This window comes from Amia ocellicauda, assembly GCF_036373705.1.
Source record: "Amia ocellicauda isolate fAmiCal2 chromosome 11 unlocalized genomic scaffold, fAmiCal2.hap1 SUPER_11_unloc_4, whole genome shotgun sequence".
Lineage (NCBI taxonomy): Eukaryota > Metazoa > Chordata > Actinopteri > Amiiformes > Amiidae > Amia > Amia ocellicauda.
This window is the reverse complement of record NW_027102662.1, coordinates 123,721-141,942: the sequence shown is the minus strand read 5'-3', so window position 1 is coordinate 141,942 and position 18,222 is coordinate 123,721. Positions and strand designations below refer to the sequence as shown.

Sequence of the window (18,222 nt, the reverse complement as noted above, 5' to 3'; positions counted from 1 at the left end):
CAGGATACATCTTTTAAACATGTCTTTTGTCCACAGTCTATCGGAAGAATGCGTCAAATCAGAACTGGATCTGTTTACAGTTCCATACACTCAAACGAGTATAGATAAGATCATATATGTAGAGATTCCCCCTCTTTCTGCAATTTCAGACACGGCCCCTCTGGAGTTTTTTATAGCTGGCAATGGCGAGGATTATATTGATTTGAATAACACATTTATTTTAATGAACTGTAAAGTGACTGATGAGGATGGCGATGCAATCGAGAAGACGACCAACGCTGGGGTCATCAATTACCCGGTGGCCACCATGTTTTCACAGGTGGATGTGACCCTGGGAGATCGGCTCATTAGTCAAAGCAGCAATACTTACCCCTATAGAGCCATGATGGAGTGTATACTTAATTATAGTGAGGAGACCCTAAGCAAACAGTTCAACCCCGGCCTTTTCTTCAAAGACATCCCGGAAGCTATGGACGACAAGGATCCAGAGGGACTCAATAAGGGTTTGCAAAAAAGAACGGCCTTTTCAACAGAAGGGAGGACCTTTGAGCTAATGGGGCATATCCATGCAGACATATTTTTCCTAGAAAAACTCATGCTCAACGGGGTAGACATTAAAATTAAAATGATCCGTAGTAAAAGTGCTTTTTGTCTGATGACCCCTGATACTGAAAAATATAAACTGACCATATTATCGGCCTCGCTGTTTGTGAAAAAAGTGTCCGTCTCCCCGGCGGTTAAACTAGGACACGCGCATGCGTTAATGACGGCAAACGCCAAGTACCCGATCGAAAGAGTCTATATGAAAGTCCACAGTATCCCCGCAGGGACACGGGTGATGAACCAGGAAAATCTGTTTCTAGGACAGCTCCCAAAACAGGTTATTATAGGTCTCGTGGATAATGATGCATTTACCGGGGTTTACAACAAGAACCCCTTTAACTTTAAACATTATAACGCGGAATTTATAGCGTTGTACGTCGATGGTGTGCAGGTTCCATCCAGACCTTTTCAACCTGACTTTGAAAACGGCAATGTGGTTCGTGAATATGACAGTCTAGTACTGGCTACGGGTCGCCATCTCAAGGATCAAACTCCCGGCTGATCGATCGCCGGGAATACTGCAGCGGTTACACCCTGTACGGTTTCAACCTGACCCCTGACGAAGAGTGTGGACAACATTTTTCACTGATGAAGACGGGCAATATGCGTTTGGAGATGCGTTTCAAGCAGCCTCTACCACGCACTGTAAATATGGTCGTGTATGCAGTGTTTGACAACATTATTGAGGTGAATCAGAGGAGAAATGTTATGTATGATTATTATTAAAATGAACACCAGAGAGCTCAACCACATCATGAATGCCCTGGCCAGCTCACGGAAACTGTTTCAAGGAGTCTACACCTGCGATCAGCTGCCTAAATTTAAGATCAAGAATTTACCTGCAATGTACATAATCAACACACACCCTAAAAATATGCCCGGAGAACATTGGCTGGCTATTTATCTAAGGGAGGACCACCGTGGTGAATTTTTTGATTCCTATGCAAACCCCCCGGATTTCAGACCTTTCCCTCGGAAGATCAATAACTTTCTGCTCAACAACTGTCAAGAAACCATTTACAGCGGTCGTCAAGTACAAAGTCTTCAGACCTTCACTTGTGGTCAACACTGTGTGTTTTTCTTATTTCATAGATCTAAAGGAAGGTCATACCCCGATATTATGGCCTTGTACAGTGAGGATTTAGGCCAAAATGATAAAAAAGTGGCAGAGTTTGTCAGGACACTGTGGACCCCCCCTTATAACACAATGACTTACGACCCTAGCCAGCCGTGTATACAGATGGGGTGTTCTTGTGAGGATTTTAAAAGATGTCATGCGTGTTAAGGTGAAAAAATAATGAAAACAGCCTTTGAATCATTAGTTTTGTTTTTATTCAACACAATTCTTATACAAAGCAGGGGTTATGGTATAAATAAATGTACAACATTTGAAAAATAAAAAATAAAAATAAAAAATTGTTTGTCGGGTCATTATTTACAGGGGAGACAAATAAAAACATGAGATTAATAAGCTTCCCAACAATGGATAGATCCTGAGGATGGTCGCTCAGCATGGTCAGAGTAATGAGATATCGGAGTCAGATCAGGCTCCACCTCTTTACACAGACGGATTTTTTGTCGCGTTTCCTGGTTAGGAACTGTTGATTGGGGCATGTTCAGACAGGCCATCGCCTGTAGGAAAGCATTCCAGCCTACAGGTCGGCGACTATCGGGTACCTTATTAGTGCTAGTGACACTCTTCAACAAATCGAACATGTGTGAACCTTTGATCAGTAGTCCTTTAAAAACAAATTCACCCTGTTCATTCCAAGCCGTTACCCGCAGTTTCTGAACCATTTTGTGCAGGATATATTGTGCATGTCTTTTGCTTCTGGCCGGCATGTTTCTCAAAACATCCGTTACAACATCTCCCTCTGAACTCTCTACAGGTTCGGTCACCGCAACATCTTTATCAACCGTTCCCCCCGCATCAGCCCCAGAACCATTTTCTTGAGAGGCCATGGTTAAAGTTAAAATGTTTTGATCTTTTTCACCCTGTCTAACCAGACGGAGGTAGCGCTGTAACGTGTTGGTATACAACTGGGCTTTGGAATACTGATTTAAATCGGCCCTGGCCTGTATAGCTTTCATTTCAGAGTCCAGGTTGTTTTCGGCCGTTTGTCTAATGGGCTCTGGCCCGACAACATTTTTTCTCAGTTTCTCAAGCTGCTCCTGAGGGATCAAAAACATTTTCTGAGCATATTCCATTATTAACCCACTCTGGAAGCTAGAAGACTGGTTAGGAAAGGCACGGCTATGCTCAACAGCGGTCCTATAAAACCCCCGGTTTGATTAATCTTCTTTCTTTTTCTTTTAATAGAATACTTCTTATTAGCGATGATCTTGATAACCGCTTTTTGTTTTTTGAGTTTAGAATGTTGAGAAGGGGTTAGGGGTATATTACCGCGTAAGATGTTAAAAGCTATTTCACACAGGGTCTCGATCAAATCCGAGGGGGCCCCTGCCAGCACAGCTTTCCTATGGCGCGGGCTCCTCTCAAATAACATTTGCAAAAGCGGCAGATTTCTTTTAATCCGAACAGACATTCTTATTTATTTCCTTTTCTTTAGCACATAGACTGCCGGCCAATCGTGCGGGCACAAACCTGTTCTTAGGGGAAAGTCTTCTGGGGTTTGTGCATTTAATTCCGCAATCAAGTACCCGTAGGGTTTTTTGGTGGCATCCTCAAATGCCTCCAAAAAGAACTTGGTCTGGTTAGGGTACATTTGACGAGCCAAGACGGTGACCTGTAGTTTATCTCTGGGGTTTTTAAAAAGAATTATATAATTGGCATATAAATTAATAGTGCGGCTTTTTTTACCTTGAAAAAATAGATTTTGAACTAAATAAATAATACTTAAATTCCTATGATGAGTGTACTTTGTGAAAGCTTTTTCCACTTCACTGTTGTCACCGGCCTGCTCCATCAGGTCATCAAGGATCACTAGGTTAGTATTACCGGGCGGGAACAAGTCATCGCCACACAACGAGGCGGGGAGACCTTGCACAAATTTCAGATTATTTTTTTTCGAAGCCAAATCATCGTAGAGAGGTTGCCAGCAAGAGAAACACCACACTATGTTGTCAAGAGCTTGGGACACGGTTGCGTCCACATCTTCTATGATGTTCTTTATAAGATAGCTCTTCCCCGAATTGGAGGGACCGGCTATAATACAGGAGAAAGGGTGTTGAAGTCTGTTTTCAAAACCACCGCTAATATCCATAAGGCAGAGTGGTATAATCAGTCTTCAACACTCTTTTATTGTACACCACCCTGAACCGTTTGTTTAGTGATCTATTTTCCAACGTGTACCCCTTTTTATTGCGATAGATCTGATTTCCGGCTGTAATAATCTCACGAGGAGGCGCGTCTTTCTCGGTTACAAAACTTTCTACCAGGGTCGTCAGAGACTTGATGTTAATGAGCTTGTTGTTACAATGGTTCAGAGTGAAACCCTTAACTTTCATACAGGTCTTACCCGCAGCCGTTCTGTATGCGTAAGTCTTAGGACCCCCTGAAACAAACTCCACTATGTGGTCCTGAGGATCTAGTTCGCTCGTTAACTCCCCAAGGTAGTCCCCGAGGGGAGGGACCCAATCCCCTGGCCTGGTGACAAAGATTACAGAGTCAGTATCATGATAGAGCGTGCGTTCCTGCAACTGATCCATTAAGTTGTACAGTTCAAGCCGGGCGTAAGCCGAGGTAAAAACCGCTATGAAAACATTAACGTTCCCCTGTTTGGTGGGGAAATCTTTAGGGGCCCTCCACTGGACCTGTGCCACGTGGTCATTTAAGAATTGAAAGTGTGATACTGCATGTTGTTTGGAAAACATAAATTCTATGAACAGTTCAGGGGTTTTAATCAAGGTTGTGTTTAGACGGTAATTTCTTTCCCCAAACTTACCCCACAGACTGTTTAAAATCAGTTTGGACATTTGTCTCTTGGCGGGGTTTACAGTTATGTTCCCCGGCTCTAGACGGATCCCTTCCTTTTCAAAATATTGCTGAACGTATCGCTCTTTGGCCGCGGAGTCAACACACCATGAGGGATAGCCCGATGCCTCCTGTTTCCCTTTCAGATGGGTCATAATGTAATCAGCAAAAAGAGTATCAGTTTTTTCAGAAAAATGCCAAACCTCATACACCTTACCGACTCTGTAACCTTTCTCCACCGCCTTGTCAAGCTCAATGCTACACCAGACACCCGTCAGCGCTCTCTCTTCATCACTGTGCAGACAAGAGGTAGTTTGATTTTCAGTTTCCACACACGTTCTACACAGAGGGAACATCAATTTTCCCGAACACCTGTAAGGCAACACGGGTAAGAACAGCTCGCGAGGAGGGTACATGGTGACTTTGATCAAACTAAAGTAATGTCCGATTTCGAGAAAGTCACGATAAACAATGGTTGGACGCCCCACCGGGTACATTTTGGTCTTGTTGACATAAGGGTACAGACTGGTGAAATCATAGTAATCTACTCTCTCACCCTCCTTTACCTCATAATGTAAACAGAGGGCATTGGTACGACCCACAAATAACGCATCCCGGGGCTCTAGACATTCAGGAAAGTCCAAGGTTTCCAAAAACCATTGTACCCCCGCATCCTGTTGCTTCAGGGTCGTCCACTCGTGTTCCCAAATCACCAGCACGTTCAAACCATAGGTGTTTTTTAAAGTTTCAATTCGTTCCTGGAAATCATAGTAGATATCACCGCAGAGTTTTTGTGATTCGGGGTTAAAGGTGTTTGGGTCGAAGCACTGAGGACAGCCATGGTAAATACAACCAGCAAACTCATAAGCGGTACGCCGCCCGAACACGTCGCTAAAACCGTCTAAGTAGTAAGGCCCCATTTTGACTTCCCCTTGATTTAAAGCATGTCTGATGAATATGTTATCCCGGGCACTCAGGTATTCCAGCCACTGTATGGAGACAGTCGAAAAGTTATTTTGTCTAGCACGATAGTTGTCAGAAGTGGTGACCGCTATAGTGTTTCTCTGCAAGAAATTGGACCGATACATTTTCATGCAGAGAGACACTATGGTCACACTTTGCAAAGGGTCGAGACCCGATGTGTTGATAACCTCGGCGCAGAAACGCACACAGGCTTCTTTAAGGATCACCACATCATTTTTACAATAAGCGGCCATCTCTTCTCGGAAATCAAAAACACCTCACTTAACCGTATTGTACCATTTAAAGAATTCCTCCCTCTCATGAGACATCATAGTATCAACCCCATAATAAGAGGCGGGCGGGTAGGACCCTCGATAATTTTGAGTGTCCTTAGTATTAAAAAAATGGCAGAACCAACCTTTCTTCTGAGCCTCAAAACCCAGAGCCTTAGGCAAAGCGCTCAATTTCATGGGGAGGAAATTTAACGAGTCTATGTAACGTTAGTTGAAAGCTTCGTCGGTGAAACACATGATCTTGCTACCCTGAGCTATTATTTTTGGGGTCACCCCATTTTCCACCAGATACTTCATCAAAATGTAAGAATCATAACCCTTAGCATTGTGGGCAATAAATGTGTAATTGAGGTATTTTGGACCGCGATACCGCGTAAAGAAATCCCTGACACAACTCTCACCGCTAGCTGACCACTCACGATCCAACATGTCAATACAGTGTATATAATTAGCAACGTGGACCCCGTTTTCTTGCCGGCATTCAAAAGCAAAAAAGACATACCGGTTGTGCGGCGGCTCCTTTTTAACCGGCTGAATAAAGCACTGGTGTTCGGACCCCGAGGTTAAATCAGCATTACAGATCCTGCATCTCGGCTCCAGACATTTGTGTGGTTTAACCTCATGAAAATGGTACTGGAGGCAACACTGCGGGCAATATTTAGTTTGATCACAATAACTCAGTTTTTTAACCCCCTCAGCAGCGGCCCTCTGTACCTTATGCTCGGAAAAACAGAACGTTGAGAGACAAATCCTTAAGCAATCTTTACATTGGATGGTAGGGGCCAAACCCTTACGACATTGCGGATTGAAACAGACGTTACAGTAACCGTCACAGCGGTGCTTAAGCTTATCATTGAAGGCCTTATAACACCAATGACAAACATACGAACAACCCAAAAAAGCCGTCAAACTCTTTATTCCAAATTAATGTCTATCACCTAGGAAGAGAAACAGTGTCTGTGTATGGGTTTCAGGATGTGTCTGAAATTTAACAAATACTTCCTTTACCTCACAACGGTACCACACAACAATTTTTAAAGACAACAACTCCTCAAACTTGGTAATGTCTGAAAAGGCAACCATCTGTTGAGAGTTTAAGCCGGCCCTCTGATGAAGCATTAAAGCCTCTTGCAGAGCTTGGGGTTCAGGCATGTCGGGGGTGAGTAGTTTTATTAAACTGTAAGCAAAACAGAGCTTATTGTCCCCACTGGAACTCACCACTAATTGCCTGAGCTTGGTCCTAATTATGTCGTTCTTCAAGCATTTCGACAGTCTTCTAAGCGCCCCACCCTCAGGGTTACGAACCACATTCATTACCAGAGACAGACTTTCATCAGCTAAGATGGCTGCGTTACTTTGCAATAACGCTTCGATTTTAGCCAGACATCTAAATTATCTCCACTCAGCATTGCAGATAGGTTGCTAAACAAAGCATCCCCTCTGAGTTCTAACTGTACAACATCTCGAGGTCTGACCCTTTCAGCAACCTGTTCAAGCATTTTCTGCAAGGCCTCGTGTATGTTGACAAATATTTCTGCATAATTGTCACAATTTAAAAGTTCTGCAAAAGTAAAACGCTGAATCATTTTAAAATTGTTATAGGCCGGTCTATCTATAATCACGGGATCACTGGTACTCTTGGACACATCATCATTTTGAACCAAGCCTTCACCCCCTACATTCTCACAGAGCATGTCCTCCACAGCCTTATCAGTCTCAGAACCCTCCACATTCCGAACACCCCCACTGCTGACATCTACAAAACCCCCTTTTTGAGGAGGCTCATTTAAAGCCTGTAAAAGTCCTTCAAAGATATCCAACCGGTTAATGTCAAGACCCTCCTCTATAGTGATGGCTGCTTCTGCCGCCATCCTGTGTTCTAATTGTCTCAAATAATTTATAATAGGGGCAGAATTTGGTCGGGGTAGCTCCTCCAAAGCCTCCACCATTTCAAACAAATCGGGGTGAACTAGGGGGTGAACCTCTATAAGCGCTACCGGTGGGAGGTGGTTATTTAGATCATTGACCATCTGTAACAGGTCGGGGTTCACCGGTAAGTGTGTTAATTCACATTCTATCGGTGGTAATTGGGGGTTATTTAAATCATTTATCATTTGTAATAGTTCCAGGTTCATTGGGACATCAGAGGAGTTCACAACAGGGCCGGGGATGTTCTCTCGGGAAGGTCTTTTTGGGGCCCTAGCTTGTTCATAATCCTTTAGTTTGTGAGTTCTTTTACCAAGTCAGGACATTTTTTAATTTATTTTTTATTTTTCCAACAACCCACAATAGTAAGGCGTTTTGTGTCTATTAAAACATTAAATACGGTACAATTCGTTAGTAAGGGTATTAATAAGGGTGTTTTGGCTCTCTATCACCAGGTTTTGCCCCAGTAACACAAGTCTTTGATTTTGTAACAAAGTATGTAGCAACTCATGCCGACCTTCAGGAAGTAGCTCCGGGGGCTGGTGGCCTGGCTCAGCTTCAAAGGATGGTCGCTCCGGTAAATCTCGGTCGAAGGAGGCAGGGAGCGAGCGTATACTCATGGACGGAGACCAAGAAGGCCTTTGCGGTGACACCCTGGCCAAGCGCGGGGTACTGTTCCGCGTTTCTGTAGCCAAGAAACGGGTCTGGGGGGACGATGTTGAAACCAGGCCGTCGTTGGGTGGTGTGTCAGCCCTGACTGACGGCGACCCCTGAGGTTGTTGGATGCCTGTATTTGTTCCGCCCGACAATGCGGCGGGCTGAATCTGGGGTGTTGAATTACCCCCAGAAGGCTGTGGCCTGAGTAGATGTTGGGGGGTCTCCAAGACCACCGTGGGGGATCCTCTCGGTGATCTCACCGGGGAAGATGTTTGATCCCACTTAGACGGGGTAATTGTCCTCAATAGCTCATCCACAGAATGACTATCCCAAGAGTCTTGGGAAGAATAAAAATATACATTACATTTACATCTTTAAACGGCGACAGAAATCAAACTTAAAACAACATGTCCAGGACATTCAAAACCTTTAGCTTTTTTAGACCTTTGAAAATAGCCTTAGACATTCACTACAACACCTTATTATTTACAGACAATATATTTATTAGGACTTGATAATAAATGTAAAACAGAGAAGCCGCTGTAAATAAACTGTTTCTTAAATGTTTCTTTAAAAACTGTAATATTGTTAATAAAACACACACACACACAACAACATTTCATTTTTAAACGAACCTTCCAAGTGTAAACGCTTCCTGATCCCGGGACTTCCTGTTTCACAAACGTTTTCACGATCTGTTTAAATATTAAATACAATGAACACCTTCAAGCCTTTTCCTACAACCACTTTAAAACAGAAGTATAATAGCATGAGATAAGCCAAACAACTTACTAAACCCTTTCAGACGGCTTTACTTCCTAACCAGACGGTACGGCAATCGGTCATTTCTAAACACGTTCCCCAGAAACAAGCCTAGACCTGTCCGGACTTCTAAAGATCTTTCCCAGAAGCCCCCGCCCTACAGGAAACGGTCACCCATGGCTTAAATATTAGCCCTCAACGGGCAAACAAAGCCCTTTTAAAAACATTAAAGTTTGAAAGATCTTACTTACCTCCACAGAATAATCGTTTCTTATGTTTTTCGGCTGGTTTAGCTTTTTGCACCGCTGTGAAGGTAAGAGACATGTTTAACCTTTAACCACACCGCTTTATAAAAAGCTTTTACCTCTTACAGGCTGCAGACATATACTCACAGCTATCAGATACCGGGGCTGACGGCCTTTCAGATTCGTGAAAGGTTACGGTTCTCGAAGGTAAAACGAAACAAGCCCTCGATGTGGAAGGCCTTTCGTTGTCTCGAACCACGTTTCTTAATACTGTTAGACAGGATAATTTTTTTAAATTAACAAAACTGGACTCAAACATCTTACAGAAACGTTATACAAACAAACAGGGGTTTAGTTCTTACCCGGTCGGCAGACAGCCTGTCTAGGGACAACCACTTCTCTTGGTCGATCCTCGGAGACATTAATCACAGGCCTTTCGATAGTTTCTGTGTAATTAAAGAGACCGGCATTAATATATATTAAAATGTTTTCATAACTCTAATGAGCCGCTTCAAAACCACACACACCCATACATAAGAACCCATGAGCGCAAACACAAAAATCTTACCGTCGTTGTTCCAGATGATCTCCTCAGCGTTGGGAATTAACTCCTGTTGACTGGCTGAAAAATAATTTTACAGAACTTAAAACAGATGTTATAGCCTTATTTACAATACATGCACACAACACGCTCTGAGTCAATGAAAATAATCTGAAGACTTGCCTAAAAACTCGTTTAAATCGAAGTCGCTGATGTTGTTTCCGGACATTGTTGATCTTTAGTCTTAAATCGAAAGGTCAGTATGAGTCTGTCGAGCTGAAGACCAGACCTTCATACTTATACTGATGGCCACATGCCGGATCTGCTTGTAAGGCATTGTTCTGGTCTGGCCTTTGTGCCGCCCTGTTACCAATTAACATATCAAAACCAACCAATAAAATGACACTGCATCAAATTTCAAATAGAAACCAAGATGGAGACGATCTCTTCCTCTCTACTCTAAACTTTTATTAGAACCTTTAGGTCTCTCAAAAAAACATTTTTAAGCATCAAGACCTATAGTCAACAAACCACTAAGAATATTTCAGGCCTTTATAAGCGCTAAAAAACAACCTGAGCCAAGAAAATAACTATAAAGATCAAAAATAACTAGCGCTTTTACAGTGATTTTTTTTTTTTTTTTAATAGCGATGCTTTGTTTGGTATTAAACAAGTCACAAACTACTCAGAACAGCGTTTATCCCCGCAAAAGAGATATTTGGGTTTATTTTACAAAGCTTATAAATTATATAGGTTAAAAGTATTCTTAATGTTTTGATACCACATGCCATACGTACTGTTGTCTGAGCCCACCCCCGCCACCCATGGTGTGAGTGATTTAGCCTTGAGTGTTGTGATCTATTTAGCATTGAGTGATCAGTTGTTTTTATTTTTTAAACGATTCCTTATCATCAGGGATTGAGACTGCTAAAATACCTTAAAAGCATATCCTTATCTTAAGTCTAACTCTTATGAGCTTTAAGACCCTAGAATGTATTTAAGTAAAACGACTGAACACATTATGTGAGAGATAAAATATAACCACAGCTTTTTTTTTTTTTTTTTTTAAACAATTAACCTATACACACAAACACCCACACACACACCCTCTTTTTTAATTTTATTTTTAATTAAATTTGAGGGGAGAGACAGAGCCAGATACAGTGTGGATAACATAAGTACCCTATGCAAAACAGGCATTGTTAGGACCTGGGATCATAACAGACAACAGAACTTGTTGATCTTATAAAATGATTTGGCGAGAGAGAGAGAGAGACAGACAGAGACAGTGTGAATATGATAAACGCACTATTCAAAACTGGCATTGTTAAGACCTGGGACCATTACAGACAGCAGAACTTGTTGGTTTAGTAAATCTAAACCGTTATAAGATCATTACATGTATATTTAAAAAAGACCCCCAAACACTACAGGAAGAGCCGACCCATTCACACTCTACAGTTGACCAACAAGAACAACAAGAACAACAGGTTATGGGCGGCCTTGTTGTTCAGGGTTTTATGGGTGTACACTTTCTGACGGATATGACGTAGGAATAATTAAGGAAATAACTCTACCTAAAATCACGCCCCCCAATTATGACGTAGGAATATTAATAAGCTTAGGGCATACGTCATAACAAAATAGGCCGCGCCCATAAAACCCTACTATCTACTCATAAGAGTAACAGCAATGTCGCCGATCCTGCTACGGTCGTATTGTAACAGCAACAACATGTATCGATTTTAAAAGTGTCAGTTCCAGCGCCTCGCAAAGCTACCCTTCTGTGATCGTTTGTTCTCAAGGTCAGGATTTCTTGACACTCCGAGGAAGAGAAAACGATGGCCGGCCGCGTTACAGGGACAGATAACAAAGCACTAGCACGCGTGCACCGCGGGTTGTTTCCGCCCGGTTTCGAACCAGGGACCTTTCGCGTGTGAGGCGAACGTGATAGCCACTACACTACGGAAACCGACCTGTCCTGGTGTTTCGAATGGCTCCCATCGAAGCCGGCTGGTAAAACGCGCACAGGCGTTTCCCGTGGGCCAGCCTGTGAGATAAAGGTTTCTATTTTCACTGACCTATTTTGCATTGCTCAAGGACACATCAGGACACTTTGGAAACTCTTACAAAGGAAGAACGCCCTGAGCTATGACAAGACTTACACTTACCCCAACAAGGTCATGCTCACTGGCTTGTTCAAACAGCTGCTGCTCATCTTGTGCCACCATCAGACAATCATAGAGCTATTGTGCCTTCTACACCTTACGGTAGCTTTACTTTAACAATAATAATGACGGCGACCTCGACGACAAAAAGAAAAACAAGAACAACAACAACAACAACAAGAACAATAACATCATCATCAGATTTTAATTAAAAGTGGCTACACCAGCGTTTACAATTTCAACCTGTCGACGGACGGACGCTCTGAGTCCACCAATTTCGGGAACTCCAATGAAGAAAAGCCACCTACCGCCTCCGGGGAACCACGAGGGCAAGCAGGACGAAAAGGGCCGGCCCACAGCAGGCTCTTTCCGCCCGGTTTCAAACCGGGGACCTTTCGTGCGTTAGGAGAACGTGATAACCGCTACACTTCGGAAACTGACACCGTCACCTCTTGCTTAGAACGGTTACCGTTGGAGACTGCTGGTAAAACCGACCCGTCCTGGCGTTTCGAATGGCTCCCATCGAAGCAGGCTGGTAAAACGCGCACAGGCGTTTCCCGTGGGCCAGCCTGTGAGATAAAGGTTTCTATTTTCACTGACCTATTTTGCATTGCTCAAGGGCACATCAGGACACTTTGGAAACTCTATCAAAGGCAGGACGCCCTGCGCTCTGACAGTGCCTGCACTTAACCCAACAAGGTGATGCTGAATGGCTTGTTCAAACGGCTGGTGGTCTTCCTTCACCACCAGACTATCAGAGCTATTGTGCCTTCTACACCTTACGGTAGCAACAAATCTAACTACTGCTTTACTTTAACAATAATAATGACGGCGACCACGACGACAACAAGAACAACAACAAGAACAACAACATCAACAAGAACAACAACATCATCATCATCATCATCATCAGATTTTAATTAAAAGTGGCTACACCAGCGTTTACAATTTCATCCTGTCGACGGACGGACGCTCTGAGTGCACCGATTTCGGGATACTTCGGAAACTCTTTCAAAGGCAGGACGCCCTGCGATCAGACAGTGCCTGCACTTAGCCCAACAAGGTGATGCTGAATGGCTTGTTCAAACGGCTGGTGGTCTTCCGTCACCACCAGACTATCAGAGCTATTTTGCGCCTTCAACTACATAAGAGTAACAGCAATGTCGCCGATCCTGCTACGGTCGTATTGTAACAGCAACAACATGTATCGATTTTAAAAGTGTCAGTTCCAGCGCCTCGCAAAGCTACCCTTCTTACATCGTTTGTTCTCAAGGTCAGGATTTCTTGCCACTCCGAGGAAGAGAAAACGACAGCCACCCTTGGGGCAGAGAGATGGGGGACGGGTTACACGGCACTGGCACGCGTGCACCACGGGTTGTTTCCGCCCGGTTTCGAACCGGGGACCTTTCGCGTGTGAGGCGAACGTGATAGCCACTACACTACAGAAACCGACCCGTCCTGGTGTTTCGAATAACTCCTATCGAAGCCGGCTGGTAAAACGCACACAGGCGTTTCCCGTGGGCCAGCCTGTGAGATAAAGGTTTCTATTTTCACTGACCTATTTTGCATTGCTCAAGGGCACATCAGGACACTTTGAAAACTCTTTCAAAGGAAGAACGCCCTGAGCTATGACAAGACTTACACTTACCCCAACAAGGTGATGCTCAATGGCTTGTTCAAACAGCTGCTGCTTGTCTTGTGCCACCATCAGACAATCACAGAGCTATTGTGCCTTCTACACCTTACGGTAGCTTTACTTTAACAATAATAATGACGGCGACCACGACGACAACAAGAACAACAACAACAACAACAATAACTTCATCATCAGATTTTAATTAAAAGTGCCTACACCAGCATTTACAATTTCAACCTGTCGATTGACGGACGCTCTGAGTGCACCAATTTCGGGCACTCCAATGAAGAAAAGCCACCTAACCGCCTCCGGGGAACCACGAGGGCAAGCAGGACGAAAAGGGCCGGCCCACAGCAGGCTGTTTCCGCCCGGTTTCAAACCGGGGACCTTTCGCGTGTGAGGCAAACGTGATAGCCACTACACTACGGAAACCAACCCGTCCTGGTGTTTCGAATAACTCCTATCAAAGCCGGCTGGTAAAACGGGCTCAGGCATTTCAGGTCGGCTAGACTGTGAGATGGCGTCTGAAGTGCCGCGAAAGGATGCCATTTTCACAGACCTGTTTGGCATTGCTAAAGGGCACATCAGGACACTTTGGAAACTCTTTCAAAGGCAGGTCGCCCTGCGCTTTAAAAGGGATCCCAGCTATGTTGGAGTGGAGCTTTTTGCTTTGGGAGAGAAGGAGGGTACGTTGGAACCTTTTGAGACGGTAATTGAATACTCTTATGAGGACTGGTTGAAGGTGATGGCCTGGAGAGATCTGGGGCTTGTGGATAAGACTCTAGAAGGCTTGCAAGAGGGTCCAAGAGAATGCGAAATGGAGTCTCCGACTCAGGGTTTTGAAAGGTGTGAATGGGAAAGCTTGCAGAACTACGGTAGAGTGGTGAAGAGTCTAACTCAAACTACAGATCGTAAGGTTTTGTTTAGCAGTACCCTGATTATAAACCCTATTGAAAGGGGTGTGGAGGATCCAGAAAAACAGGTTACTGAAATTATGTTTGACGCCGTGGACTGGCCGTTCTTGAAAGAGGTCATAAACTGTATAAATGATGGTTTTGACATCTTGACCAAATGTTCGCAACTGGATTTGGTTAGAAGGAGAATATGCTGGATTATGGATTATATATCCCCCTTGAATGACGACGACGATGATAAAACAGACGACGTGTGGGGTTTTGGAGGGGGGTCTGACGGCTCAGGGGCTACTCTCTTCTAAGAGGGCGGTGTGTCGTGACGTAGTGAAGAGATAGGATAAAAGGCGCAACAATTCATTCATGGTTTAAAATTAAAGAGAATGTCTTACCCGAAAGCTGCGGACGTCGACAGGCTCTACAGGCCTCTTCAAACCCGGGATCACCCCTGGTTCTATTCCCCAGATTTTGTATACACTCTGGAACCCTTTGACTGCGGTTACTCTCCAAGACCTCAGACCCCGGTCCCTCAGGACGAAACAACATGCGGTGCGATGGATGTCCAAATGAGTCTCGGGGATCCCCAGCCTCTGGAGCTCATGGAGGGCCTCGATTTTGCCGAACTGTCTACCGTCTGTGCGTCTCAGGAGGGGGTCAGTCCAATGGATGTAGAAACACCCCACAAACCACCAGGCGACCCAATGAGCATCGGACTGTCCCAATGGCGTGATGAAGATGCAGGATTTATGCCCGGGGTATGTGACCAAGTAAGCAGAGTGGTTAAAAGCACCCTGGTGTATATTCTGAGTGCTCTCATCGACCGAGCTCTGAAAGAAGTCTGTCGGGGGTGTGAAGTGAATCACCCCAGTCAGTTGAGACACAGTTGTTTGTTTGAACCAGACCGTTACTATTTCCTGTTGTATTTCAACGTGTTTTACAGAAGACTGAACAAACCGTGGCTGAAACCGGCATTAATCAAGGCGCTGTCTTACTCCCACATACATGTAACTGTGGGACAAGTCCAGAAAATCATAGATGAGATTTTGCTGGAGCTGAAAAAGGAGCCGTTTATAATAGAGAAACTTGGGCAGCTGCTCAATGACCTGGATGAGCCGAGTAGAAAAACCGCTGGCAAGCTAAAAGCTTATTTCTTCGGTAAAGAAGTTAAAGCTGGGGGCAGCGACGAGGAATTCGACATCTACGCCACTGATTCAGACTCTGACCTGAACTAAGGGACTTTGAACATGGGGAATGTTCTGGACTGCTTCTGCAACTGGTTCTGTCATCAACACTCTGCAGCTAACCTGAGAGCGCTATTACACCATGTGCTTGACAGAAAAGTAGCCAACGCGAGCCTTTTCTCTACAGATTTAACCATCGATGAGGATCAACTTTCAAACCTGGAAAAGTGAATGGCTGCTGTAACAAAGACCGGGGGGTACGAACACTGGGATGAAGCGCTCAAGGGGGCCAAGAATGATATTAGGCCATTTCATCAACATCTGTATGACCTTTTGCTGAGCATGTTTAATACACCTCTGTTTACTTTTAAAATAGGTCATATTGTTGTTTTATTTACATATGTAACTGAGGTGTGTGCCTACAAGATAAAGAAACAGGTATATTTGTTGATATAGATCAAGTAACCAATCATCTGATTTCTTTTTGTCTGGACCGTAGAAAAAATTGTTGTGTATGTTATACTTTTCTCAAATGTCTAAAAAGGGGTATCTGCTCTCCTGAAGTTGAATAAAAAACCTTGTATAAAAACTTTGCGCATAGTGTGGGTCTGTGTGGTTATTTGACAGAATGACTCGGCAAGCTCCCCAAATGCAGGAACTATACTACAACCCAGCCAAGATTGGGGGTTTGGCGGGTAAGAAGGGTTTTCAAAGAGGACTCGCTGAGGCCGGAGTGAAGGTTAATGATGTGGTTGTTTCAGAATGGTTACGGGAACAAGACGCCTATACCTTACATAAACCTCTCAGGATTAACTTTAAAAGAAACCGCGTATATGCAACTGACATAGACTCACAATGACAAATGGATCTAGTCGATATGTCAAATTTATCAAAACATAACAATGGTCACAAATTGATGTTGATGTGTATCGATGTGTTATCAAAATATGCCTGGGCTCGCATTCTACATAATAAAACAGGTCGGGCGGTGACAAGGATATATTGTCCCAGGGTCGATGTCCTAAAAAACTGCAGACTAATAAAGGAAAAGAGTTTCTCAACAGAGAATTTCAGAATCTACTGAAGAGACACAAAATACATCATTTCACCACCGGTAATGAGCTTAAGGCATCGGTAGTGGAGAGGTTTAACCGCACCATGAAGACCAAAATCTGGAGATATTTTACAGCGGTCAACACGTTCAAGTATTTTGATAAAGTTCAGGATTTTATCGATGCTTACAACCAAGGGTATCACACCAGTATTAAAATGAAGCCTATAGATGTTGATCAAAGTAATTCTTTTAAGGTCTATAAAGAATTATACGGACCATTTATTAAGAAGGGAAAAACTACTTATAAGTTCAACATCGGTGATGTGGTTCGCGTTTCAAAGCTAAGGAGTACTTTTGCCAAAGGTTATGAACAAACATTTTCTGACGAATATTTTACAGTTACCGAACAGTTGGCTAGAGACCCCCCCGTGTACCGGTTAAAAGACTATGACGGGGAGGATATAGAAGGAACGTTTTACGAAGCCGAGTTACAAAAAATGATTGTGGGTAAAGACAGTGTATACAGAGTTGAAAAGATATTAGCTGAAAAAACCCAGAACCGGAAAAAATACGTGTTGGTGAAATGGCTTGGATGGCCTGAAAAGTTCAATAGTTGGGTCCCGGAACAACAGGTTTGCGATATTCAATCCTTATAACAACATGCCCGTGGGTGTGTTGGGGGCATTACTTTCGGTACTCAAGATGGAATCAGGAGGCTTCTACGTGACTCTACCCAGTAACGCCTCTCTCGATATATACCCTAAAAATGAAATATCCAGTTACACGGTACAATTTGGAAAATCTATAGATCTAAGGGGGTCGTGGGAAGTGGGGTTGGCGGAAATACAGTATCCTTACACTTGGGCTGTTTTACAAGATAAGGATGCCACCTTCGCCATTTTTGATGATGTTAAAATCAATGGATATTCACGATACGAGGAGGTTATTATGACAATGTGGATAAAATATTAGATGAGATGCATAAACAGTTCTCAGAAGGCACCCCCAACATCAAGCTATATTACAACCCTATTAAAAACAGAGTGTACAAGGTGTCAAAACCAGGTATTAGCATTCAAACCAGCGGCCAACTGGGGCGTATATTAGGGTTCTATTCTGACACAGAGAGCAGGTTCTCAGAAGTGGTGGGGCGGCTTTTACACTCTTTATGTGTATACGGATATCATAACCCACCAGAGGGTCGGGGATAGTTATGTCCCCCTTTTGAGAAATGTACTTATTAAAGGTAAAAGCAATGACATGGTCACAATTACTTATGACAAGCCACACTACGTACCAGTCTCAAAGACCCACTTTGACAACATCACGATCGAAGTAAAATCGGATC

The 18,222-nt window shown here is 43.7% G+C and overlaps 3 non-coding genes across 3 annotated transcripts; all 3 read right to left on the bottom strand.

The window, feature by feature from the left end:
• Positions 1-11,823: 11,823 nt before the first annotated feature.
• On the bottom strand, positions 11,824-11,896 carry trnav-cac (transfer RNA valine (anticodon CAC)). The gene has a single exon. It is a non-coding gene; the product is annotated as a tRNA-Val (tRNA).
• Positions 11,897-13,468: 1,572 nt separating this feature from the next.
• On the bottom strand, positions 13,469-13,541 carry trnav-cac (transfer RNA valine (anticodon CAC)). The gene has a single exon. It is a non-coding gene; the product is annotated as a tRNA-Val (tRNA).
• Positions 13,542-14,087: 546 nt separating this feature from the next.
• trnav-cac (transfer RNA valine (anticodon CAC)) lies at positions 14,088-14,160 on the bottom strand. Its single transcript has one exon. It is a non-coding gene; the product is annotated as a tRNA-Val (tRNA).
• Between the last annotated feature and the right edge of the window lie 4,062 nt (positions 14,161-18,222).